Source organism: Choristoneura fumiferana, chromosome 23, assembly GCF_025370935.1.
Source record: "Choristoneura fumiferana chromosome 23, NRCan_CFum_1, whole genome shotgun sequence".
In the NCBI taxonomy this organism is placed as follows: Eukaryota; Metazoa; Arthropoda; class Insecta; order Lepidoptera; family Tortricidae; genus Choristoneura; species Choristoneura fumiferana.
In genome coordinates, this window is record NC_133494.1 from 16,331,413 (window position 1) to 16,357,843 (window position 26,431).

Below are 26,431 nucleotides of genomic sequence, written 5' to 3' on the forward strand. Positions count from 1 at the left end.
GTTAGGAACCGGCATTTATTTTATTTTTTTCAGTGGTGAGTGCTAAACTGTCACTAGATTACTAAGGATACACACTATAGAGTAGTAACACACAGGTACAGGTACAAGCGTTTTATCATTAACAATCATCACGATAATTTTTCATAATAAAGTCTTGTAAGACAGAATCAAAGAAAGAAAAGATTTATTAGATTCTATCTACAGCTATAGACTAAACATATCAATACTAAGTTACATGGTGACACGACATGACACCATGAATGGCCTCCGCTCAGCATGTATTGCCACGCGTTACTTGCAGCAACGGTGATTTTCTGTGGAGCCCAAACGTTAAAGGCATCACAGATTAACTTATTCTAAGCGTTCCTCAACTCATCTATCATCAAACAATAAAGATGCATCTACATATCGCTACAAGAAACGCACCATAACATGAACGTTTGATAAGCAATCTTTCACTATCCCGTTCCAATACAAGCCCATCAAATACGAATCAAGATCAAACGATCATTCCCGAAGTACCCGAAACACATCGGGAAATGATTGTTTTACGTAATAATCCCATCATCCGGGACCTTTGGTGGCGAGTTTCCCCGGGGATAGAGTATAATATACGGGGAAGAATGGGGGACGTTACCGCCGCAGTCTAGGTATAGTGATAGAACGAGTTGGAGCAGCGAATCCTGATACCGTGAAAGCAAAGTTAGTAAATAAAAACGCGGAATGTTACTGTATCGCCCTATTCCATGAAGTGCAAAACCCGAACATCGAATGTTGCCATCCCGCTGACGCTTATGTCATTTAATACGCGAGTGAAAGGGACGGTGCGATGCGAACTTCGATTTGCGAGTTTCGTGGTAGCCCATCTGGCCTGGCCATATACTACGAAGTGGAAAATTCGAACTTCATATCCAGTCGTCCCGCTGACACTTATACTTTTTAATACGAGAGTGAGAGGGACGGTACGATACGATCTTCGATTATCGAATTTCATAGTAGCCCTCCCCTGGTCCGGCTAAAGCCGGGTACTCACTAGCGAGCTGTAACTGTAACCGAACATATACGTTACGAGGTAACGCGCGAAACGATCTACACTCGTGACATCCATCGAGCGCCCTCACCGAGCGTACCAAGCGAGCTGTAACACATACAGTAACGTTGTAGAACCCGGCACTCGTCGGCTCACTGCGAGCCGCACGTATTCTGCGCGTGGCAGGCTTGCGAACCACGTAAGTCTACACACTATGTTTTTAGGTTACAGTAACCTCCAACGGTTACAGTTACGCAATGAGTACCTGGCCGTCATCGGCTCGCTGCGAGCACAGTGCGTTCCGCTCGCGAAGACGCGAACTACGTATAAGTCAACGCACGTAAAAAGAGCTTTGGGTGGCTAGTGGAGGGGATACGTTTGCGCATCTGTCAACTAACAAGCCAATGGCGTGACGGCCGCGCGCGCTCCTACGCCCCCTCCCGTGTCCCCCACTGCTCCGTCGCCAATTTGGTCCGTATTTCGCTCACTGCGCAGCAGGGCTACTACGAAACTCGAAACACGAAGTTCGTATCGTACCGTCCCTCTCGCTCTCGTATTAAATAGTATAAGTGTCAGAGGGACCGCGCGACACGAACTTCGAGTTGCGAGTTTCGTAGTAGCCCTGCAGGTATGTCGCCAGGAGCTCTTTTTACGAGCGCTGATTTGTATACACTATTAGTTTTGGTAACTGTAACGTGCAACGGTTACAGTTACTTACAGCTCGCTGATGAGTACCCGGCTTTAGTGTAGCGCGTACGGTAGCGTTACAACTCCGTGTGTACTCGCAGACAATGGCCACCCCTGACGGGTAATCCCGTTCCCGCGGTTTGAGAACACAATGAGATTTCGCCAAATAAATATTATGGGCTTCTTTCAGTGGCACAGATAAATCGGAGTTGTATAAGTGTTTATTTTTCCAGAAAAGTATATATATACAACACGTAGGTAGAGTGCAATTTCCTTAAAAAGATAACCTGAACGTTACACCCCATAAAAGTTAATAAAGCGACTAAATATTTTTTGACAATTTGCCTAACACTCCACTTCGTTTTGTTGGCATAATATATACATAATTTTTCGGAACCTAAATTGACAGTAAAAGTGACCAATTACTTTGAAATCTCTTTGAAGTAAAACCCCCCCAATTGACCCCTTCCAATGCTGTTTATGTAAGACGGCTATGTATTTACTAAGGATTAGTTATTTGGAAACTACATTCTAATAAATTTTACGCGTTCCAGAGAAAAAGAGGCTCTTGACAAAGAAATAGGCGGATAGACTATATTTTTTTTTTTTCCTTTCGAGTTTTGGAACCCGTCACGCAACTTAGGCGCACACAGTCATGTAAGTAATAGTACAATCCTGACGGCTTCGCTGTGCTGCATTGCGGCAAAAAATACGAAAACTACGAAATTCGAAAATCGAAGTCGAAACCTACCGTCCCTCTCACTCTCGTATTAAATAACAGACGTCAGCAAGTTCAAATTTCACACTTCGTAGCATAGGCCCTGCAGGGCTACTACGAAACTCGAAGTACGTATCGTACCGTCCCTCTCGCTTTCGTATTAAATAGCTTAGTATAAGTGTCAGAGGGACCGCACGACACGAACTTCGAGTTTCGAGTTTCGTAGTAGCCCTGCTGAGCCTACGGTGACGCAATCGTTTGACGGGAAAAAGAACAGAAAGCTTTAAAAAATAATTCGGGCAACCCCAAGCAACTTTTTCAAATGATACTGGCCATCAGTGCCACAGAGCATGAAAGGGTCGGGATGGCCAACATAAGGAATTAACGGCTGTGAAATCGGTGGACCCTTGCCATTATGTCAACTATTTCTCTACCTTCCCCGTGATTTTGACAGTGGTTTTACGGTACCTTGTTTGGTTGGATGAATCGTTTTGTGGCGTCCTTTTCTAATGAGTTCAGAAAGAAGAAGCTACAGCGAACAGAGCTTTTTATTTATTTATTTTGAAACGGGCTCCGTACCTACACATTGCTACAATGATTAGCCCATTTGTTAGTTCTTTACCTCAAAAGCATAAATTCCTTGTAGCGATTCACCGAATCGCATTTCACTTCGATCGTATATTTAATTTTACTGTAAGTGGATTACGACTGACCTATGACTGACCTGTTATTTTTGCTCCTCATTATACGTTACGAGAGTTATTTAAACATTTTTATTGTATCAGTGGCACGGTTATGATTACGATAAATTATGTGGCTCATTGAAATTAAAGAATGAAATATTGCTCAAGCCATGGTGGCCTAGTGGTTTGACCTATCGCCTCTCAAGCAGAAGATCGTGGGTTCAAGCCCCGGCTCGCACCTCAGTGTTTTTAAAAAACTTTGATTGGTTTATAAAACCTGATTTCTAATTTAAAAAAAACCGCATTCAAATCGGTACCACAGACAGACCGACAGACAGACACACATAGCGGTCAAACTTATAACACCCCTCTTTTTGCGTCGGGGGTTAAAAATACGATGATGCAGATCCGCGTTCTCCATTCGAGAACTTTTCAGCTCCAAAGTCCAACCACTCATTGGCACTTCAACGCGCTTTCGATTTTTTTAGAATATTGTACATACATACATTTTTAAAGTGTAAGTTACATTGTAATGAATTGTAAAGGTTGCCTGGAAGAGATCGCTCTTAAGCGATAAGGCCGCCTATTGCTCACCTTGTAATATTTTTTTCTGTGTATCTGTTTTCTGTATCGCTTACTATGTCTGGTGTACAATAAAGAGTCTTTGTATTGTATTGTATTGTATTGTAATGTACTGCGCATTAATATCTGACACGTACCAATCGGCCCCAGAAATAAAGTTGTATCAGATAATGCACGCTTTCTTGTGTCAGATATTGATACTGGTAACTTCACATAAAATGAATATAAATATAATTGAAATTATTGTTTTGAAAAGACATAAAAATACCTTCCCGTCCCTCTGAGAGACATTAATAACACAAACCACTTTGTTAGCTGCCTGCATGAGGCTGGTATCTCCGCTCAACCACACTTGCTGCTTGATTGATTGCGCTAAATGCCAGCCGGGCTAACGTCGGATCAAGGAGCCAGCTTAGACCTGCAAGAATAATAACAATAATAAACTCTTTATTGCCATATCATAAGCAATTAATACAAAAAAACATTACGCTTAAAAAATCAAAAAACCCGACTGTTTAAAAACTAAAAGGAAGAAAAATAAGTCTAGAGTAGCTAATTTAAAGTTCAACATTCGGGACCCCTTACCAAGAATTTTTGAGCTGATTAGGATTTTAATGGGTCCCGACTGTTGAACTTTAAATTAGCTACTTGGCAGAGTACTAGACCACTAGACCTTTTTTCTTCCTTCTAGTTTTTAAACAGTCGGGTTTTTTGATTTTACAAATTTAATGTTTTATTTTATACTTTTTTGAAATTTCTGTGAAAATGGTAGCTTAAAAGTATTATAACCCATATATACTAATTTAGAATGGGCTAATTATTAGCTTTCATTTGATACATGGGTATTGTAATAATATGGATTATTACAATACAAAATATATTTTTTTATTCCTCCGCCATATTTTTTTCCGCAGACGCCATATTGAACTATTATATAGCCTATGTCACTCCGACAGTTATGACGAATCCAATGATACCTCATATTTATATTAAAATCCGTCAAGCCGTTTAAGCTGCAGCGAGGACCAAAGAAAGGGGCATACATACCCACATACCTACATACATAATACATACATACGCTCGAAAAACATCACTCTCCTTCGGACAGTCGGGTATACACAGAATTAGATATAAAAAAAACGCCGCCAAAAAAGAACTACTTAAAAAGAAACAATACTTTAAAAAATACAACATATGTACTTTAGTTTCCTGTTAACCTTAGCGGTCCCCCGATACCGACGACGCTTAGATAAAAAAAAATTACTAGGTACTTGTACTAATAGGCTAATTTTGCGGGAAACCAGCATAGTCCCCGCGGGATTGTGATAAACGAATTATTCGCAGATGAAGTCGCGGGCAACAGCTAGGTATACTAGGTAGTGCATAATTATTTTTACTTTTTAGCTGTCTTTTTGGCAGCGTTTTTTTCGGGCGTTTTTTTTATATTTGCTGGTGTTTTTTTTTAATGGGCTGAAAACTAAAACTGCAATTTTATAATGAAAATTATCTCACAAAGACCTAGGTTTTATCGGAAACATCTCGACGCTACAAACGTGCACTCCACTCCACCAGAGGGCGACTCGAGTGCCCCACAATCCCCACTATAACCTGACCCACTTCCCCTCTCCAACCTTTAATTAAACCAACTGGCTAAAGGCAAAGGGGTGTAAAGTCAGAGCTCAGGTTAAACTGGCTGTACTCTATGACAAAAGACGCGGGAAAACAAAGGTGCTCCGTACCGTAAAGATGGTTCGCTTTTTAAAAAGTTGCAATAGATTTTTTTATAGTTTACGGGGCTAGATTTATTTTTAAATAACTGAGTGTGGAATGTTAGAGATAAGTCAACGTCTTTCCATTTTAACATCATTGCCATTATGAAGGGGAGGAGCACTGTTTACCCTAAAAAAAAAAATTTAAGGCTAAATACAGGTCGACCTATTTAAGAAACAGGAGTTTCTAATTGTTAAGATGGTGATTTTGAAATAAATATTATTATTTATTAATAAACCTTTGGGTCAGTTTTTCGTAGCTGAGGGAAAAAGTAAATACTTTCCCAAAGTGTCACAATAACCTTCTGCAATAAGCAAGCCGCAGCGGCGTTTAGATAATAAACAGCATCTGCGACTTCATTAGGATGTCTGTTGGTGGACTTTTATATGATTTAATTAAAAAAATAATATGACATATTTGAACAAATGTGTTAGATGAACTGTCAGACGTTCTCTACCTACATTTTCGCCTCTTGTGGTATTAATGTGCGCAAGTAGGTGGTAGGACCTTGTGCAAGGTCCGCTCGGATTGCTACCACCATCTTGCTCGCTAATCCTGCCGTGAAGCCTCTAGGTTGGCAAAGCATCAGCAATACCCCTGGTGTTGTCTCATCTCTCTTACCATCAGGAGACCATCCAGTCGTATATAAAAAAAAAAATTGAATGCACCTATTTTTGGGTAATTAACTTCGTACATCGTATCGACTGGATTGGGAAAAAATATGCAAAGTTTTATTCGGGAAATGTGAACAGGGCCATCCCTACCGGATTCTGTTAATACTAGTATATCATAATAGCGGTATTAGTGAGATAAACATTACATTCTACTATCTGGTAATTCTACAACCTGGGCACCTGGACATTTTACGACTTTGACGTAAGACGCCGGAGGGATTTTTTAAAAATTGAAGACAAAAATTATTTACTATTGAGTGAGTGAATTTGAATATTACAGCGCATTGGTTTTACTGTAATGTAAAAATATAAAAAATGGCAGCTTGAAATTTTGGAGGGGCTCACTAATAATACATCGCGGCTTCACTGATTAAAATTTGTTTTTTTTTTATTGTGTAAATATTTAGAAAAAATTTAATTTGACGTGTACGATTTGGGGGGGTCATGTCCCTTGTGACCCCCCTTCGGACCGCGCCTGGTGCATGGTGACTTTGCAATAAAAGGGATGGGGCGGTGGGAGAGTTTTACTGAAATATGATTGTGAACGATCCATTATCAATTAGGTACTGTGGATGTAGGGTATAATTAATGTGCTAACGAAATAAGTACCTACCATTATTTTAAGACAGTTTACAATGTAAGGTTCACGTCAAAACAACTTTGTATGGAAATTAAGAAAACTTTTGTAAGTACCCTTTTTATGGCGCCGTAGCCAAATTGGCGAAAAACGGAACGTTCATAGTTTCGGCATGTCTGTCTGCCTGTCCGTCCATACGCGGCTTTGCTCAGAGACTATCAGTGCTTGCTAGAAAGCTGCAATTTTGCACGGATATAATATTGCAACTGTGCCGACAAAATGGTAAAAAAAAAACGTTTATTTTGATAAAACCCCACCCCCTTTGGGGTCCTCCGTCAAACTAACCCAACTATCGACTTAATACACGGAATATCTTTAAGGCACAGTGTAGTTCTACGCGTGTACCACTATAGGGCCCCATGTGGGAGCATTTCCTTCGAAATTGGTGAGACGTTAATTTGGTGCACGTACAGCCTCGTCAACACTACGTGCTGCCCAAAATGGTCGCTACGGCTGGTTCTCGAAGGTAGTCAACCAATTTATTTTCTAGGCCATCACAGAACCGTGTCGTAATGACATTTTACGTAATTCGATAAAAAATGTATAGACAAATGATTAAAAATTATTTATTTTCAAGTTTTGTTTTAAAACTAGTGTTGAATCCTCCTTTTAAGTGAAGCACTTGTATTAGGAGGAATTCGCACTTTCATACAAGTTGTTCCAAATAATATAATACTATGACAGTGTTCCATGGTGAATATGTGTGTGTGTGTGTGTGATGTAGATAGCTGAGTATCTAAAATAACACATAGGCTACTTTTTATTCCAATTTACCCACGGAATAAATAAAATAAATAAATAAATAAAATGTAATTTAATGAATGTAAAAAAAAGCTATATTAAAAATATTGCATGCTTTAAGGTGAAATAATTATTTCAAGCAATAATTGAATTATTATTAATGAAAACCACGATGTAACTAATTCACACGGGAATTTTGTGAAATCCCGAAATTTCAATTCAACTGCTGTACCTATCTATGATTACGAGTACTAACTAACTAGTAAATAAATAAAACACGTTCCACTTCCATCGAGTTCAGATGGTACTTAGGCTACCCTCATTGAGCTGACTCCGCATATCAGCTGCAGTGTTTGTCTACTCCGAATAATTGCATTTTCTTGTTAACCCTTCTTATTAGTTACGTTGAAGTAACGAGATTCGTTTAGTGCTTAATTAATTAATTATGAGCTAAATTTGATGGTAAAGTGAGAAAGAATGTCTAGACTTTAAGTCTTTGAGACCACGAAACAGAATAATACAGAACTGTTAATAAGTGAATCGTAATGCTTATCTTGTAAATAGAATCATAACCTTTTTATCTCAATAGTTAAGTACATTTATGAACAAATAACTGCTTTACAGATACAGCCTTATTCATAAAAAGTTAGAGCCTCCTTGAAGGCTCCTTGAAGGCCCGATGCTAAAAAACATGATTCATAAACGTCTGTTAGCGCAAATCAGTCGATCAAGGCTCTGCTAAAGTTAGAGGACCGTAGAACCTCCTTTATCTCCCTGCTAAGTCACAAAATGGCCGCCACAAGTTTGAACAGCTGACTTTGACAAGAGCAAAAAATAAATATTTAAGGGGGCTCGGCTCCCATACAACAAACTTAATTTTTTGCCGTTTTCTTGCTAATGTCTAATGTTGTATAGCCTCCTAACCTAACTAACGCCCAAGTAAATTTTTTGTTTTATGAACATGAAACCTTATGTCATTTCTGAGAGAGTACAATGTCAAATTACTGATAAGTCCTTTATAAAGGACTTTGGGCGTTAGGAGGATAAATAATGATATGCAACCCTTCGTGGGTGAGTCCGACTAGCGCTTGGCCGGTTTTTTAAAATGCTCTTTTACATCATCATCATCAGCCGGAAGACGTCCACTTCTGAACAAAGGTCCCTAAGAACGCCACAATGAACGACAGACCTCTTTTACAGAACCCCAATTCAATACACACCCAAAAGGCATGAAACTCGCAGTGACATTAAATAATGGATCCGTTTGCAATTTCCATACCAACGCATAATCACGAACCGGAAAATAAAAGTGGGGCGTCATAAAAATCCTTTGACAGTCTATCATATCCTGACATATTACCTTGCTGTACGCCTGTACGCACATTGCGTAATTCGATTTTCCGCTCATCCCTTTAAAGTTAAGGGCGTAAAGGGCGTACAATGCCGTCTTGGAAATATCGCATGAGCCTTTGTATAACTCAATGCACAGTAGATTGTTAGAAGTATAGTTTATTACTGCAGAGGGCGGGAAAAGTCATTTCGTGGATGAGTATAGTTTTGAATAGATACGAATCCACGAAATGACATTCCTGACCGAGGCATGTATACTGCTCTTCCCCAAATATGCGAGGAAAGAAAACGAAAACATGTGTATATAACAATCTACCTGCAATCTAAACAAAATTAACACTTCAGTAGTAATAAAAATAAACCTTACTGATAAAAGATGCTGCGCTACGAGTTAGGAGTTTGTGGTGTGCTCATTAGGATATTTTCATCACTACTTGCAGAACTTTATTTTCGTAAAAATAACACGTAAAAGTCAAAGTCGTATCTTTATTCAATTTAGGCTACAACAAGCACTTTGATTGTCAAAAAAAATCTACATCAAGTCTTATGAATGTCAAGAAAAACGGTATACTATACCACCGGTTCGGAAAAATTATGCTAAAAGAATGTAATCTCATCACAGGTATAGTATACTTTTTTAAACAAACACTATTTAACAATATGGTATTTAAATGTTCTGTCATGATCTAGTCTTAACTTTACTTTTTAATTAACTTAGGTTCAATATTTGAGGGATCGCTAATGCGGATCGGAAATTATTTCCAAATATTCCTGTCCATTTTAATCATTAACTTTATAATACGCCTTTGATATTAATGTCTTTCTCGACAATAGTTCTGAAATTTTGTATCCTTTTCATTTAATATTTTAAGCGAATTTATTATAGAACGTATGCAATTTCCCAGAAAAGACTTTTTGGTTTTACAGTCACTGTTCTTTAAGATTTAAGCTTCCCTGTTTATTATCATCAGCCTTTGGCTTATCGACGTTAGTGGGATAATAAAAATAAAAATTCATTATTTTCTATTTAAGTTTTCAATTAAAATAAAACAATAAAAGTGTATAGCAAATTCTGTTTCCTCTAAAAAAGATCAGTAAAAAACCTTTTTGACAAAATGATTTTGGGTTTATTTCGAAAACAAATTTGGGTCCGAATCGTATTTTGCTTCCACATAAAATTTGTCATCAAAATTACCTTCAATAAACTACCTCCTGACAAATATAAATATTAAATATTATTTGAATTTGTGCTTTGCAATTTAACGCACAATTGATTCACAAATTGAAACAAATCTTTGTTACAATTTATTTCAGTCCGAGAAGATAATTAAGTCTCAAAAACCCTTATTATGATATTGGACACAATCATATATTGACATTAGCTAAACGCAGAAAACAAAGTTTTTTTTTTTCGGTTTTTGTACGTGATTATTGGACAATTGGCTGCTGTTTGGTGAATGCCGGTCATTGAATGAAATTAAAAGTAAACAACCTGCACAATAATATACACTTCCGGACATGAACCGGTAAAGTAATGCCACTTTTAATTTATTATCGCATCAACGCAAATAAACATAGACTTCCCGGTCGATTTTTCCAAACTTAACGACAACTTTTTCCGAGCAAGTTGGAGAGAAAGTATTTCCTCAATCTATTACAATCGTGCCACATTTTGAACATCTCTCGAAAACAAAGCAATTTAAAAAAGCAACTTCGAATTTCAAAAAAAACAGTTACACGATATTGATTAAACTTACTCGTATGTAGCGTCAGAAAAGTTTTCATTTAGCGCGAATGCTCGTTCTCTTTTTTTCTTGTTGCAAAGATTTTTTTGTTCTGTGCATTATAAGTCTTCATTAAATTTTAAGATGATGCGGTTAAATTTTTAAATAATGTGCCTTCCCGTCTATTCGAAACAAAACAATAAAACGGCATCACACCATAACCTAACGCCAGTAAAACAATAAATTAAAAATGGATGGTGAAAACCCCTTTTAAACTGAACCAGCTATTAATTTATTTGGTTAGTAACATTTTCCGAAGTAATGAAATCAAAAAAATAAGCTCAATCACAAAATCGATAACAACGCGCATTCGATTACTAACAGACTTCGCGAATTTTTATTTTTTTTTTTTTTTTTTTTTTTTTTTTTTTTTTTTTTTCTGGCTCGCGCGGCTTGCGCATCCGCCACAGACGCGTAAAGGTAAGGAAACGAAATCAATAGAAAATACGGGAATTTGGAATACGGAAAACGGAATTCAACAGGAGAAGATTACATGGGATTAAAACGGAAGAAATAAAGATAAGTATTTTACATAGGTACACATGATAAATTAAATTTCGTGAGATGAGGAATACATATTTAAATTTTAATATCATTATTATTTATAAATATGTTCAATAAGTTATATATAGTTATGTCATTAGAGGCTAAAAGGACAGAGATGGATGTAGGTAATGGGACCTTGTAGGATGTAAGCTGTTCATAAAGGAAGGAGTTGTCATGGAGAGGACATGAGAGAAATATATGATTAGTGTCTGCAATGCCCAAGCCACACTCACAAACATCAGACTCGATCAGTTTAAATTTAGCAAGGCTGGCGGGAGTACAAACATGACCCAGTCTCATACGGATAAGGCAGCAGGTAGCTCTCTTACCAAATTTAAATTTGCCAAACCAAGGTTTACACGGAATGCTAGGTTGAATAGAATAATAATATTTGCCCTTGATCTGGCAACTTTCAATCCACTTCTCTCTCCAGCTCTCTCTAAGAGATGAACCAGCGAGAGCGGCCAGATCATGACTGTAATTCTTATATGGAAAAAGATCACCATCTTTAACAGCTTCATTGGCTAGCCGATCAGCAATTACATTACCAGAAATATCACAGTGACTTGGAACCCAACCAAAAGACACTGAGTACCCCAAATCAGAACAATTGGCAAGGAGAGTTCTTAATTTGATAATGACAGGGAATATTACTTTGCAGTTAAATGGGAATTTACTAAGAGCTTGAAGAGCGCTTTTTGAATCAGTTATAATCAAAGTTTTTCTGAGTTTGGCAAGTAAGATATATTCCACGGCTTTAAGTAATCCAAAGCATTCTCCCGTAAATACTGACGTTTCAGGAGGGAGTTTAATTTTCTGACTAATTTTGTATTGAGCATGGTACACCCCAACCCCCACATGGCCAAAAGACGCATGTTTGGAAGAATCAGAGTATATATGATGCCAGCTATGCCACCGATCGTCTTTAATAGAATTGAAATTAACGTTAGGGTCCATATCATTTTTGGTTACTCCTAAATTGAGATGAACATCAGGAGATAAAGTAAGAGCAGAGAAATTATCACAGAAAAGGGGATATTCTGGATAGTGATAGGTTGGAGATTGTAGGGACCTGTACCTTTGGTAGCTTTTCACAAGGCACGGAGTTATTTTATGCGACCAATAACTAGATGATGTCAAAGAGTTATTTAATAGTGGAAGGCTTGATCGTAGGGGATGATTGGAATTTTGAAAGCAGCGAAATAAAAACTTATCTGACAAATATTGACGTCTTAAATGTAAAGGTGGTTCCACACATTCGACTTGTAGGCAATTTATAGGGCTTGATTTCATTGCACCACAGATCAGGCGTAGAGCTTTGGACTGGACAGCATCTAAACGTTTAAAGCCATTAACTTGACCCGGGATTAATAAGAATGTGCCATAATCGATGCTACTTCTAATCAAAGCGTTGTATAGGAGTCTAAGCGAAAATGGATGAGCACCCCACCAGACACCTGAAAGACATCGTATCATGTTTAAAAGTCGTTCGCACTTAGTTACAGTATAGTCGCAGTGGGGAACACCAGTAAGTTTAAAATCCAACACAACACCAAGGAAACGTGTAAAGCTTTTCGTTGGAATGGGGTGGCCATCAAAATTGACAGAAACCACAGGCGGTACCCTTGTCCTGGCGAAAGGAACCACGACGCTCTTAGAGTGGGAAATCTCAAGGCCATTGTCATCCAGCCAGTTTTTCAGGTGATTAAGGGATTCAGTTAAGCAAACTGAAGCCATTTCAGAATTTCGGTGTGAGCAATATACAAGCAAGTCATCGGCATATTGCAGAACTTTAACCTCTGTACCTAAAGTATCTTCTAGGTCATGGCTGTATATGTTGTAGAGTAGCGGGCTTAAAACCGAGCCTTGAGGTAACCCTCTCCACAAAAGCCTAGATTTCTTAGTGCCATCTACGGTAAGATTAATACACCTTCCTGACAGCATATTTATAATAAAATTGGAAAGCAAAAGTGGTACTTTAAGATTTTGAAGTTTTTTGTGGAGGCGAGAAATAATGACATTATCGTACGCTGCTGAAATGTCCATAAATGCTGCAATCAAAGTATTGCCATCGGAAAATGCTTGTCTAATGTCCGTGATAAGAACAGCTATATTATCAATGGTACCTCTGCCACGCCTAAAACCAAATTGATTTTGGCTAAGTATATTGTTAGTTTCAATAAACCACTCTAGGCGATTTTTGACCAGATGTTCCGTAAGTTTCATTAGGACAGTGGACAGAGCTACAGGCCGATAAGAAGACACATCAAAAGGTTCCTTCTTTGGTTTCAGGAAAGGTAAAACATCTTGACATTTCCAAGCCTCGGGAATCTCGCCAGATATCAATATTTTGTTAATTAGTTTTAGGAAGTATAGAAGAGGAATATCATTTAGATGGGTAAAGAATGAATATGGTATACCATCTGGTCCAGGAGCTGAATCTTTAGTTTTAGAAATGACTCCTTTGAGTTCTGGTAGTGTGAATGGACCATTAAGCCCGCTCAGGTCCAGCACTGGAGGTAAAGGAATAAACTCAGGAACAGTGGGTGGAGCGAGTTTATCCAGAAAATCATTTGCTAATGTAGAAGGAAGGTTGGAGGAACAGTCTTCTTTAAAAGCAGATCGAAATCTTTTAATATTATTCCAAACCACAGAAGGGTTTGTATTAGGAGATACAGATAAGCAAAAGTTTCTCCAACCTTCAAACTTCTTTTTTTTAAAAAGCTTTTTTGTCTTGTCTATTTCCTCCAAAACAAAATCAAAGTTTTCATTGGTGCTAGATTCTCTGTAAGCAAGTTCAGCCTCCTTTCGCCTCTTGGCCGCTGCAGTACATTCCGAATCCCACCATGGAGGAGAAGGAATGTTGTTTCCTCCTACTTTTTTCACTGGAAAAACATTATCAGCAGTCTCGACCATTATCTTTGCCAGAGCGGCTGCACATGTGGCTTCGTCGCTGTGTTCGATTGAAGGAAGAGAGGAAATTTTTTGATCAAGATGTTCCTTGAATGTGTCCCAGTTAGCGTTACTCAAATTGTACTTTAAACGAGGAGGGCTCTTTTGAGTAGGAGAGTTATTAAACGGAAATGACAGAAGAATAGTGAAATGATCACTTCCGAATGAAAGAGGAGAGACCTTCCAGGATAAAGAAGAAAATAAATTTGGACTACAAATAGAAACATCTGGGCAACTTATTCCCTCTCCAGGTGCAGTTCGTCGGGTGGGAGAACCATCATTTAGGATACAAAGATTATGGGAGTCCATCATATCAATGACTAGATTGCCATAGGAATTGGTGGTGGAACTACCCCAAGATTGATGTTGGGCATTCAAATCTCCAAGAAGAATAAGAGGCTTCGGAAGCAGTAACAATATGTCATTTACTTCATTATAAATAGTTGAAGAAGGGTGAGGGATATATAATGAGACAAAACAGATATTATTAACGGAAACAGCAATTATAGATATATCATTGTTATGAGCAGGAAGAGGAATATGTGAATAAGGAATGCCATGCTTTACAAGCAAAGCAACACCGGCATATCCATCAGAGCGGTCCTCTCTTATACAAGAAAATCCTGATATCCTGAAATTGGATGAAGGCTTTAACCAAGTTTCTTGCAAGGCTATAATTTTTAAATTAAACTTATTTATTAAATAGAGTAAATCAGCTTTCTTTGGAATTATACTTCTACAGTTCCATTGAAGGATTTGAAATTGGCTGTTCATTATCGGTTAAGAGTTGAGTGAAAAAATTCATAATAGGGGCAGCGTGGGACGGTGAGATACTACTACCCAATCCAGATTGGGACAGTAACTTAATGATCAATAGAATTATTTCTTTCACAGATTGAGTGGTCTCATTAGATTTATAAATAGTTTTGTTAGTGACGGGCATGTCATAATCCCTTGTCAAGGCATTATGCGCTGCCACATCATATCCTTTAGATCTAGATTGGGGTGGGGAGCGAGGTTTCATAAAGATAGTTTTCTTATAAGATGTAGTTGGGCTAGTGTGTGAGTAAGATGTAGTTGGACTAGAGTGTGAGAAATCCTTTTCTGTTCCATTAGTGTTATTACTGAGTAATGCATCAGCATATGAAATTTTTGAGATAGGAGGGTGTTGTTTATTAGCTTCAAAATATGACACACAGCTCTTAGCCATGGTCTCCTTTATATTTTTTTGTCTCTCAAATTCTAGACATTTTTTATCAGTAGCAAGGTGAGAACCTTTGCACAGACAACATCGTATATGCTCATCATCAACTTCACATTTTTCTCCAGTATGTCCCTGACCACATTTGTAACATCTGGGAGTTGAGCGGCACTGACCTCTGACATGCCCAAAGCGACAACAGTTGTAGCATTGTATAGTAGGATATATGTATAGGTCTACAGGTAGTGCTGCATAGCACATGAATATGCGTTTGGGCAAAACTTGGCCATCAAAGGTAAGTACCACTGACTCTGTAGGTTTTAACTCACTGACACCTGACTCAATAGCTTTCCTTTTTAGTCGTCTAACTTTTAATATCGGTCCACAGCCTATAGGAACAGAGATATTCTCTAAGACTTCTTCCTCTGACCACTCGGAGGGAACGCCTCGTACAATTCCCAACCGGGTGACAGAGAAAGTCGGGATGAATGTCTTGTAGTTGGATGCTGACAGGGCAGGGTTGGTCAAAAAGTTATTGGCAGCCTGAAAATCGCTGAAAGAAATAGTCACTCTATTTCTTCCAATGCGTTTCAGGCTCCCATTAACAATTTGGGAAATATTATTTTTCCTTAGAAATTTCCCAAACACTACTGGGTGTAGAGAGACATTGTCATTTTCTGAGATTTGCAATCGTTGTACATGTACATTAAATGGGGCTACATCTGATTTCTGGTACATCATTCTGCCTACTGGTTGGGGAGCTGTGGATGTCGAGTTAGTCAATGATTGAGCTGGTGCTGGTACTGAATCATTAGTTGCAGAAGGAGTGATGTGTTGTGGCTGTGGCTTGGGGGTTGGTTTAGCGAATATATTATGCGTTCTTTGACGGCTTTCATCAAAATTACAAACACAATCATCTTCTTTTATTATTAAAGCCTCGCCATGACGTTGTCTTGACCTTTTTTTGTTGCAGTGGCGACATGTTTTTACAGAGTGTCGTTTCCTGCGGTTAATATTATCCTGGCTACAAGAGCCATCAGTGCTTGATCCATCTACAATAGTTACATTGTGTCCTATGTCTGGGGCAGTCCCCCCTGGGTCTTCAGGTAACTCCATAAGGAGTTACCTGAAGTAAAAAGATTACAAAGAACTTACCCTTATATGTCCAGTATATACACTATAACTTACAAAAAATATACAAATTTACATAGAATACTTGTACTATTATTTACAATACCCGAATAATCAACTCTTGTCAACTAAAAAATCAATTTTCACAATATTTGCAAAAACAATTACAAAACACAACCAAACGACCGAACGTTTCCCGCGCTTTTTTCACAAACTTATTTGGGAGTTCAAATGGTAGCCACTAAGCATCTATATTGTCAAGTTTATCATAATAATTTAATTAGGGTTACTACGAATCGATTGAGTTCGTATTGGTCTTGACATATAGTTATTTAATAGAGAGCAAATGAAGTAACATGAACTTGACTTTCTTTTTAATATAACCTATTGATTCAATTAGTGACTCATCTTTATTTTCTTTGTTATTACCTTAATTTGTTTTGTTGTAAGTGTTATTTAAGTAAATTTCATTTATTATTTTTGTTTGAAAAAAATTACCGCTAGTAATAGATAAAGATAATTAACTTTCTTTAAATAAAAGAATCGGTCTTTGTTAATGTTTTATTGGATGTTCTTGTAATTAACATTTATTAAAAAAAACAATCTTGTTTAAAAATATGGCGTGTTTAAATGTTTTTGATTGATTTACGAATTGAAGAACTTCACATATTTTAGTAAATTAACCGTATCCATTATAGAACTCGTCATCAACGAATTGTAATAGTGTCAATAAAGCTTTGTAAATAGAATTTTTGAAATCCGCTTATGATCGAGCCTGTAATTAACTGCAAACCAAGACTTGGTAAAGTGGTCTAATACAGCATTCGATCGCGCATGACCAAAGCCTATTGTGGTACCAAAAGAGAAGCAATATTACAAATACAAACTAATGATGCAGCCTAAAGCTTTTTCAATGTTTTTGTTTACAATAGGTGTAGATGCCATTTCTTTTTGTTTGAGAGAATCTATTGGTGGAATTTGCGAATCCCAAATGATGGAAAAGCACCCAATTCTTCAGTGAATTCCTTGAATATAATTGGTTATTGTATCCCCTATTCTAGAGAGAGATGAAGTCCATGGTGAAACTATATGGAATACCCTGTTGAAATCAATGAGTTTGGTAAGTAATGGAAAACATAGGAAAATCCATTCTCGTGTGGGTATTTCAATGAATCTACTTACTATTTTGAAGGAATACAGGACCTGATTTGAAACGAAGTATGGAAGCATAGCTATTAATATTTGCCATGGTCGAGATCCTCAAAACTGGTTAATGTTTGGTATTAATGGACAGAGATGGTGTTTAATCCATGGCTAATGTGCTGAATTGAGTTGAGCAATTATGGAGTTTGGAGGCTTGCAATTCTGCTAAGCTAACAGCTACTTAACATTTCTAAAATAATGGCACAGACACTTCCCTAATGAATTCACTTCATTGAGATGGGAAGCCAGCTCATAAATAAATTTACCATTTCTATGGTATATTATGCCACATACCCCAGAAAGGAGCTAGGACTCCAGGGTTGTCAAGAGTAAGGGATGGTTTGCTAATTGCCCAAATTGACTTGAACATGTGTCGCCAAATCAAAGATAAATGGGGTTTCACAATGACTCAACGCCTGGACCTATATGCAGACAGCTTGAGCAAGGCTGTGAAACATGACTATAAACCTCAAATTATTCGCAATAACTAATTATCACATGTATATTTTCAATGATATCTAGGTATTTATACTTGTTGTTTTTACTTGTAACTTGTAAACTAGTTTAAATTTACCTTGAAATATTTTTTTATTGTTGTTGTTAGTGTTTGTTATTAATGATCTAAGCATACATTTTATATTTTGATTTATAATGTACTCTTGCAATGTTAAACATCTATTTACAAAAAATATTAGTCAAGTAGTTCATAGGTTTCAATGTTTGTTGTACCATTTATAAATTAAATCATGTTATTGTCTGTTTTCTTTAACTTTTCACAACACTTGGCATGGCTACCAGCCAGTATTGGTAAGACTTTATCCTCCCTCACAGATCATATCCTCTCAAATAATTTGATGGTTGTGTAGCTTTGCCTTCCATAATTTAATTTCATAATATGTTAGGGAAAAAAAACAAGCCTTTTTTATAAAACATTGTGTAATGTGAATAATACATAAGTCATAAATATAGGTATTGGGGTAGGGTGCATACAGGCAAAATCAGAATATGAATCATAATTTCAAAGTTTTTGTTATCAAGGAAAATGTCATAAATTAAGTCAAGATTAAATCATCCAAGCAAAATTGACATCATTTTAATCTGGATTTATTTTTACCAAGTACGAAAATTTGATCTACCAAAAGTATGGTCAGCGGCCCAAGTAGATGAGCAGTTGTGAAGCTCAAACATTCTAAATACATACAATTATAGCCAAGACAATAAAAGGGTGCACTGTCTTTATGAGCTTCACAACCACTCATCAAATTTGCTGCTCACTGCACACAGACTTCCCTATAGAGATTCAAATAATTTTTCAGTTTTGTACAAGCATTCACCAAATCAAGCACCAGATCAGCTGAGATAAAGGAAGATAGATTAGACTGCATGTACCCCAGATCCTTGACTGTAATTTAATTTTATCACTATGCACTAATGTTCTATGCAGTCTTTGCACGCATAGCTGCACGTTTACCAGTAACAGCCTGGAAACCAGACTTGATGCTAGCAACAGAGCAGCGGGATCCACAGGTTTCACACTGAAGGAAAACAACCGAGTATCTTTCTGTAAAATGGTGTCAGGAGAGCGACATGTATGGCATGTGACATATTCCTTGATATACCGACGCAATACATTTTCTATTTGCTTTTGCTGGAAACGTCCCTTTATGATGAGCTGGCTGTTACCATCAACAGAGCCGCTTGTACCTAACTCGGCCAGTAAAAAGTCTAGTAAATGTTTGGGCTGACGATGCAATGTTTTACAAATTTCTGTAAAGTTAGCAAAGGATGTTTTCTTGGTGCCGATCCGGACGACTTGTGGTGGCCTCATGATGAACTTCTGTTCTTGCCGGCGACCATACTGGGGTTCTTCTCCCGCATGACGTCGAAAGCCCGCTCCAGCAGCTCATCGTACGTGTAGTCGCGGTCGCTGCCGATCCAGTCGCCGTGAACGTCCTCCGTGTTCTCTTTGTCCTCCCCGCCTCCTTCTTCGTCCACGAGCAGCTCGTCCAGTTTCTTCTTCTTCTTTTTCTTGGCCGAGAAGTCTATGTCCAAGTCGAGGTCGTCGACGAGCTCATCCTCCTGCTCCGGCTCCTCCGCCGGCGGCCTCTCTTCCCTCACCTCGGGCAGCGCGCTCTCCATCTCTTCCAGGTTAAAAGTCTTCTTTTTCTTCTTCTTCTTTTTACCGAAGTTGTCTAAATCGAGGTTATCGTCCTCAGGCACGTCGACGTCACCTGTGTCCGCGGGTGCCTCCACGCTCGTGCTCTCGCCCTGTTCCGCGAGAGCCGCGTCCATGTCGAAGCCGGTCTTCTTCTTCTTCTTTTTCTTCAGAGATGGGTCGAATATCATATCGTCATCCATGATTGTAATACAAAATAATACTAAACGCACAAGACACGAAACTTGGTTATAAATCTAAGGCAGCAGTTTGCTTCTGTCTGTCAAATCACAAATTGCATCAGCTTTTGTCAGGGCTAACAACATAGCAACACAGAATAGGTAGTTAGTTTGCATTGAACATGTCAAATAACATTTCAAAAGGCGCTTTGGCACGACACGACAAGATTAAAATTAAATAAGAAATAAGTTTTAGCTAAAAAAAATGCCTCTGATCTGTCAAAGCGAAATGTCAATGGTATTCTATTATATACCCTAACCTAAATTATTAACATTATTTTTATCTTGATATTATCTTTAAAATAAAATAGTCAGTCGGTGGGATTGAATTAATTAGTTTAAAATGAATATAATCAGACTTCATAGAACAATTCCAAAACTAAAACATGTGTTAAATAGACGTTCGTCTCAAGCGGCGGTGTTGAGCAAAATGAATACACTGAGAATCCGGAATATCCTCCTATTATGGACATGTCTCTTCAGAGCCGGAAATTGCGAGAAAGGGAAACAGTGTATGAAAAAATAAAACAATTGAAAACTATTGAAGAGAAACAAATAGCCCTTAATATGCCGCGTTATTATGGATTTGAATGTGTTATGCTCACAGAAGATAAGGTTCCTTACAACGCTATGCCCTTGGTACAGTGTTACACAAGAACACACTTCATACCTCAAGACAAGCTTCCTGACCTGTACACTGAAACGACACCTGCGGCGGAATCAGTAGTAGCTGAAATAAAGTCACTAGTGGAGGATGCAATTGCAATAGAACATGAAGGCATTAAGTTAGTAATCATTTATATGGATCATTTTTAATGATTATTAATAAATATAAAACTATAATAATGTTAAGTTCTTGTATTATAAGATATTATTTTGAGGTAATTTGTAACTTCCAGACACAACTTCGCCCCTATAACTGGGAAAAGTATGGAGGAACAAAGGAAAATGCTTTGGCCAAACACATTGTGAGACAAATCAATAGAATTATCAGCAACAATTTGTCTGAAAAAGTTCCACATATATTGTCAGTGCAGGTATGAAACGTCTGTTTTTTACAGTTTTACAATATTTGTTTGAAATTATCACCTATTTTCAAACAATTTTTTTTGAGTGGAGATCAAAAAGTTAGAACATGTTAAATAACCAGGCGCGGCGCACTCCGCGATATAGGTGGGATGCTGTAAATATCAAAACACCCAACGCCGGCGTGGGTTAACTCACTAGGGCTATGAGCACCGCCCGCATGCATGCTCGCAGTTTCGCTCGAACTAGTCGCGCCGCGTAACGCTACGTGTAGCTGTGTGATTATTGTGAGGATATTAGAATATCTATCATGGAAAAGCGTGCTGTTTCGATTTGTGGGATGAGGAGTAGGTATATATTTAAATTGTACAGTTTGAGCGCTGAAACAGTATATGTATAGCCACACTAAACAGTCTGGAAAGTACATAATGTTATCTGAACATGAATTTAATTTTTTTTGGAAATTCATGAAAATTTAATTAATTGCAACACAAAAATTCTTACTATTTTCTATTCTGTACATAACATTACACTAACTAACCCAATTCCTTTCGAAACCATATTAAGTGCGAGTGTGACAAAAGAACAGATAGGTAATTCGCATTTTCCTAATTCCCACTGCGGGTGTACAAAACCTTTGAGGCAGCCGACGACGCATTCGGCACGCGACCTTGTACATTTACAACCTTATCCTAAACCAAAAACGTTGGTGCTGAATAATAACGACCTTCGCGCGCAGCACTAGAGTTCAATGTTGCTTGGTGGTGTGCGGTGATTTTGTTAATAAAAATTACGTAGGCATATAAATGGAGGATTTCGTCAACATCAAAAGAGAACCTTCTGTACTTGTACTATTACTTATTCTGTGGTATAACAAAACCAAGCACTTATTATATTAGCAAGAAAGTTCTGTGTTGTTCTATGAAATCCAACAAATCATCTGGTCAACATACTAAAAAAACTGTGAACAGAACATATTCTGTTAATGCAATGTAACTGAATCGCATATCAAAATAAGTGCACGATTTTTTTTCCTTTATAGGTGGATATTTGAACATAATTACTAATCTCTGTTTATTGTACATCTCAGGTAGATTATGACCCTCGCCATGAAGCATTTTGGTTTGTTGAGGAGTTGACCCCTCGCGGAAAGTGATCCGTGCAAGGTCACAATATAAGTGGCTCCAAAGCAGCTTTTGGAACCAAAGGACAGAGCAGTGCATACTTGGGTAATATATTATTTAATTTGCTTTTAAATGAAAAGATAGATTCTCATTATGGGTTCAAAATCATCAGAATTTACACTGTAATGTTTTATGCTTTTATTTAACCACACCAGTAACTATCACAATGACCTGATGGATGTGTGGTGCATGGAGAAATTTGTGTCTAGACTCCTGTCAGTGGTGGTGTAGGGGTATGGCACGCAGCAAGGAATGCTGAGGAACTGGGTTTTTTCTGTGCATCCATGTTTCAGTTTGTATTTTCGTTGTATTTCACGGATGACCACAAAAGTAACAAATTTGGAGTTGAAATAAAAAAATACTCCAAAACCAATCATAGACAATGACCTTGTCATTTCAATCACATTGCAGAGCTTGACTATCTACTTGAGTGAGACCACATAATTAACTGTCTTCTCATGACCATGTAGTCACCAGCACCAATACACACAACAAGCATGCATAAAATATCTGAAGCAAATCTTATTTCTAGGGCCGGAAGGACGTGTCAGATAGTTATGCACGCTCCGCTGTGGCAGATATTAATGCTGGTGACTGTACACTGCAATGGTCAAGCAATTTTTTTAATAGATGTTTACTGTGGCTTCAACTATGAGATGTTGAAAAATGAAATTGTACTTACTTATACAAATGATATGGTTGCTATAATAACTCACTACAAGGGGTGTTCCACATATAAGTTGCCTGAAGACTGCAATGCACTGGTCCAATTTCACAACTACCCACATTTGTAAGCGTTCACGAAACTACCTACATTGTCCATATATATCATGCCTCCCCCACAAGAGAGTTCACTCACTAATTCTTTTAGTTCTTAAACACTTAAAGTCGAAGCACTGACATTCACTAATTTACACTAATTTTCTCTAAATTACCCTAATATTTCCTAACATTACTTATTAATATCATGCATGCTTGGTGGTTGTGCTAATAACTTTCACTATCCTCTTCTGTCACTCCTGAAGTCTCCCATTTACTATCACCATCATCTATTGCCTGTCTTTTGAATTCTGGTGACTCTGGTGATTTCAATGGCGAAAATGCCCGTGGTCTTTTCTGACTAGTGACAGTTGGGTTACTTTGTGGACTTTGGTGGATCACAATGTCCTGCGGTCCTGATACTCCAATTATTTTTGCCAGTGGCGAGGAGAAGGAATTTCGATTTTACTATCATTCTTGACACTGGATTCTCTTGGCAACTCCATTGATCCTTCTCCCTCCCGCAGCTGAGCATCTGGTTAATGTGCCTCATCCATAGTTTATCATTCCACTTTACCAGATATCTGCAAGTGCCAATCCTTTTCTCTATCACACCTTTGAGCCAACGAGTTCCTGTGTTGTAATTTTTATGTATACAGCCTGTCCTACGTTAAATTCTCTAAGTTTTTTATTCATGTTTTTGTCTATCTCCGCCTCTCTTTCTTCGTATTTAAAAGAAAGTGGGTTTAAATTATCAAATTTTGTTCTAAAATGTCTATTATTTAAGAGTTCGGCTGGAGTTTTTTTCATTTACACTGTTAGGTGTAGTCCGTAACCCATATAACAAGGTGGATAATCTTTCATCCCAGGTTCCCGTTGTTAGCTTCCGTAGCTTTGACTTAATGGTCTGCACTGTTCTCTCGGCTTGGCCATTACTGGCTGGATGATATGGAGCAGTTAACACTTGCCTGATGTCTACAGAGTCTAAATATCTTCGGAATTCTTCCGAAGTAAAGCTCCTGCCATTGTCACTTACAATAGTATCCGGAAGTCCTTGTTCAGAAAATATTTGCCTTATATCTTGATTAATGTTGTACTGCTCATATCTGGTACAATCTTTACTTCTGGCCATTTAGAGAATGAGTCAATTAATATAAGAAACGTCTTCCCTTGAAATGGTCCAGCGTAGTCTACATGGAGTCTGGACCATGCTTTATTCGGCCTTATCCATTGATGAACCACTTTAGGTGGCATATTTCTATTTTGCGCACGTGTTACAGGTTTTTACTACCTCTTCTATATTTTTATCAATTGCAGGCCACCAAAAATAACTCCTAGCCATCGCTTTCGTAATAACTATGCCATCGTGGTTCCTGTGTAACTCTTCTATTACCTTAGACCTCATTATTTCTGGAATAACCACTCTGTTCCCCCATAATATACAATCCTTGTACACCGAAAGTTCGTCCTTTTTTTGATAAAATACCTTATATTCAGTATCTGTTTAGATGGCCATCCATTTCGAATCCAAAACACACTTTACTCAATAGTTTGTCTTTCCTCGTTACCCTCGCTACCTCAATTGCAGAAAACTCTAGTTCTACAGGTGTCTCTTCTATCAGTAATACCCCTGAAAATTCTTCCTCAGTTGTCTCTTCATGAGTCGGCCAACGGCTAAGAGCATCAGCGTTTCCGATATTTTTACCTTCAACATACTTTATGACATAGTCATATGAATTTAACAGAAGTGCCCACCTTAACATTCTAGGAGATATAATATTGGTATTGGCTTTTTTGGGTCAAATATTCCTAGCAAAGGCTTGTGGTCCGTCTTGATAGTAATTTTTCTACCACATATGAATTGATGGAACTTCTTCAAACCGAAAACAATCGCTGCTGCTTCCTTGTCGATCTGTGCGTAATTCCTTTCATGTGCGTTCATAGTTCTCGATGCGAACATTACGGGTCTAATGCTGCCGTCACTCATTTCATGTTCCAGTACCGCTCCCAGGCCGTATTGTGAAGCGTCACACGAAATAATTAGTTTCTTATTTACATCGTAATGTACTAGGGTATCTTTACTCGAAATCATTTTCCTTAAAACTTCAAAAGTTTCTTGATGTTTTTTATCCCATTTCCACTTTACATCTTTATTCAAAAGCCTGTATAATGGTTCCGCTATCGAAGCCTTATGTGGTAAAAATCGGTCGTAAAAATTTAATAGACCTAAAAACGCTTGAAGCTCCTTTACATTGCGAGGGGCAGGTGTTTCTTCAATAGCACGAATCTTTTCTTCAGACGGGTGAATACCACATTCATCGATAACAAATCCCAGAAACTGAATACTGTCAGCCGCAAATCTACACTTCTTTTTATTTAACCGTAATCCAGCTTTCTGTAACCTATCGAGCACCTCCTCGAGCCTCATGTTGTGTTCCTTGACTCCCCTGCCGGTAACGACAATATCGTCTAGTAGGACCGCTACGCCAGGAATGCCAGCCAGCAGTGATGACATTAGTCTTTGGAATATCCCTGGACATGCTTTTACTCCAAACGGAAGCCTTTTCATCTTGTATAACCCTTTTGGTATTGATTGTCAAAAGATTCGCTGTCTCTTCATCCACTGTGACCTGTGTATAAGCTCGTTCCAAATCTATCTTAGTAAATATAACTCCACCCTGTAGTTCTGCAAATGCCTCGCTTAGAGTAGGGAGTGGGTATGTGTCTGTAACTGTCACGGCATTTACTGTGGATCTGTAATCCCCACAAAGCCGCACACTGCCATCCTGCTTCAACACAGGCACTATTGGCGTTGCCCACTCAGAGTGTGAGGTAGCCTCAAAAACTCCTTCTGACTCCAATCTATCAATCTCTTTAAAAATTCGCTCCTTCAAAGCGAAAGGCACGGGTCTACTCTTAAAAAAAATTGGTTTTGACCCTTCTTGAGGCCTAATACTTACTACTGGGCCAGTATACTTACCTAACCCTTCATGAAAAACTTTGCTGTATTTCTTCACTATATCTTTTAAATCCGTATCTAAACTTTGTTTATCCAATATGACATTGTATACCCTTGTAGCTGGATATCTAACTCTGTAAACCAGTTGCGGCCAATTAAACTTGGGCCATTCCCTTTAGCCACCAAAACCGGTAATCTTTTTTTTTGCTTTTATATTGTACTAACACTCTGGCACTCCCTAATAAACATAGCTTATTATCTGTCCATGTCTTTAATGCAACCTCAGCCTCTTCCCATTTGGGCAACGAACCAGGCCATATCCGCCCAGCAGTCCGTTCGCTTATCAGGGTGAAGGCACAACCAGAGTCAACCTCCATATCTTGTTAGTACCTCATTGAGCATATCTTGACCATATACGCG

General features: G+C 38.1%; 1 protein-coding gene and 2 pseudogenes across 1 annotated transcript in view; 1 reads left to right on the forward strand and 2 right to left on the reverse strand.

The window, feature by feature from the left end:
* The window catches only part of LOC141440825 (uncharacterized), a 972,542-nt gene that overhangs the window by 79,376 nt on the left and 866,735 nt on the right, over positions 1 to 26,431 (reverse strand). The gene's annotated exons all lie outside the window — the stretch shown is intronic.
* Positions 1,822 to 18,206, forward strand: LOC141441138 (uncharacterized; annotated as a pseudogene).
* On the reverse strand, positions 18,609 to 20,105 carry LOC141440771 (eukaryotic translation initiation factor 2 subunit 2-like; annotated as a pseudogene).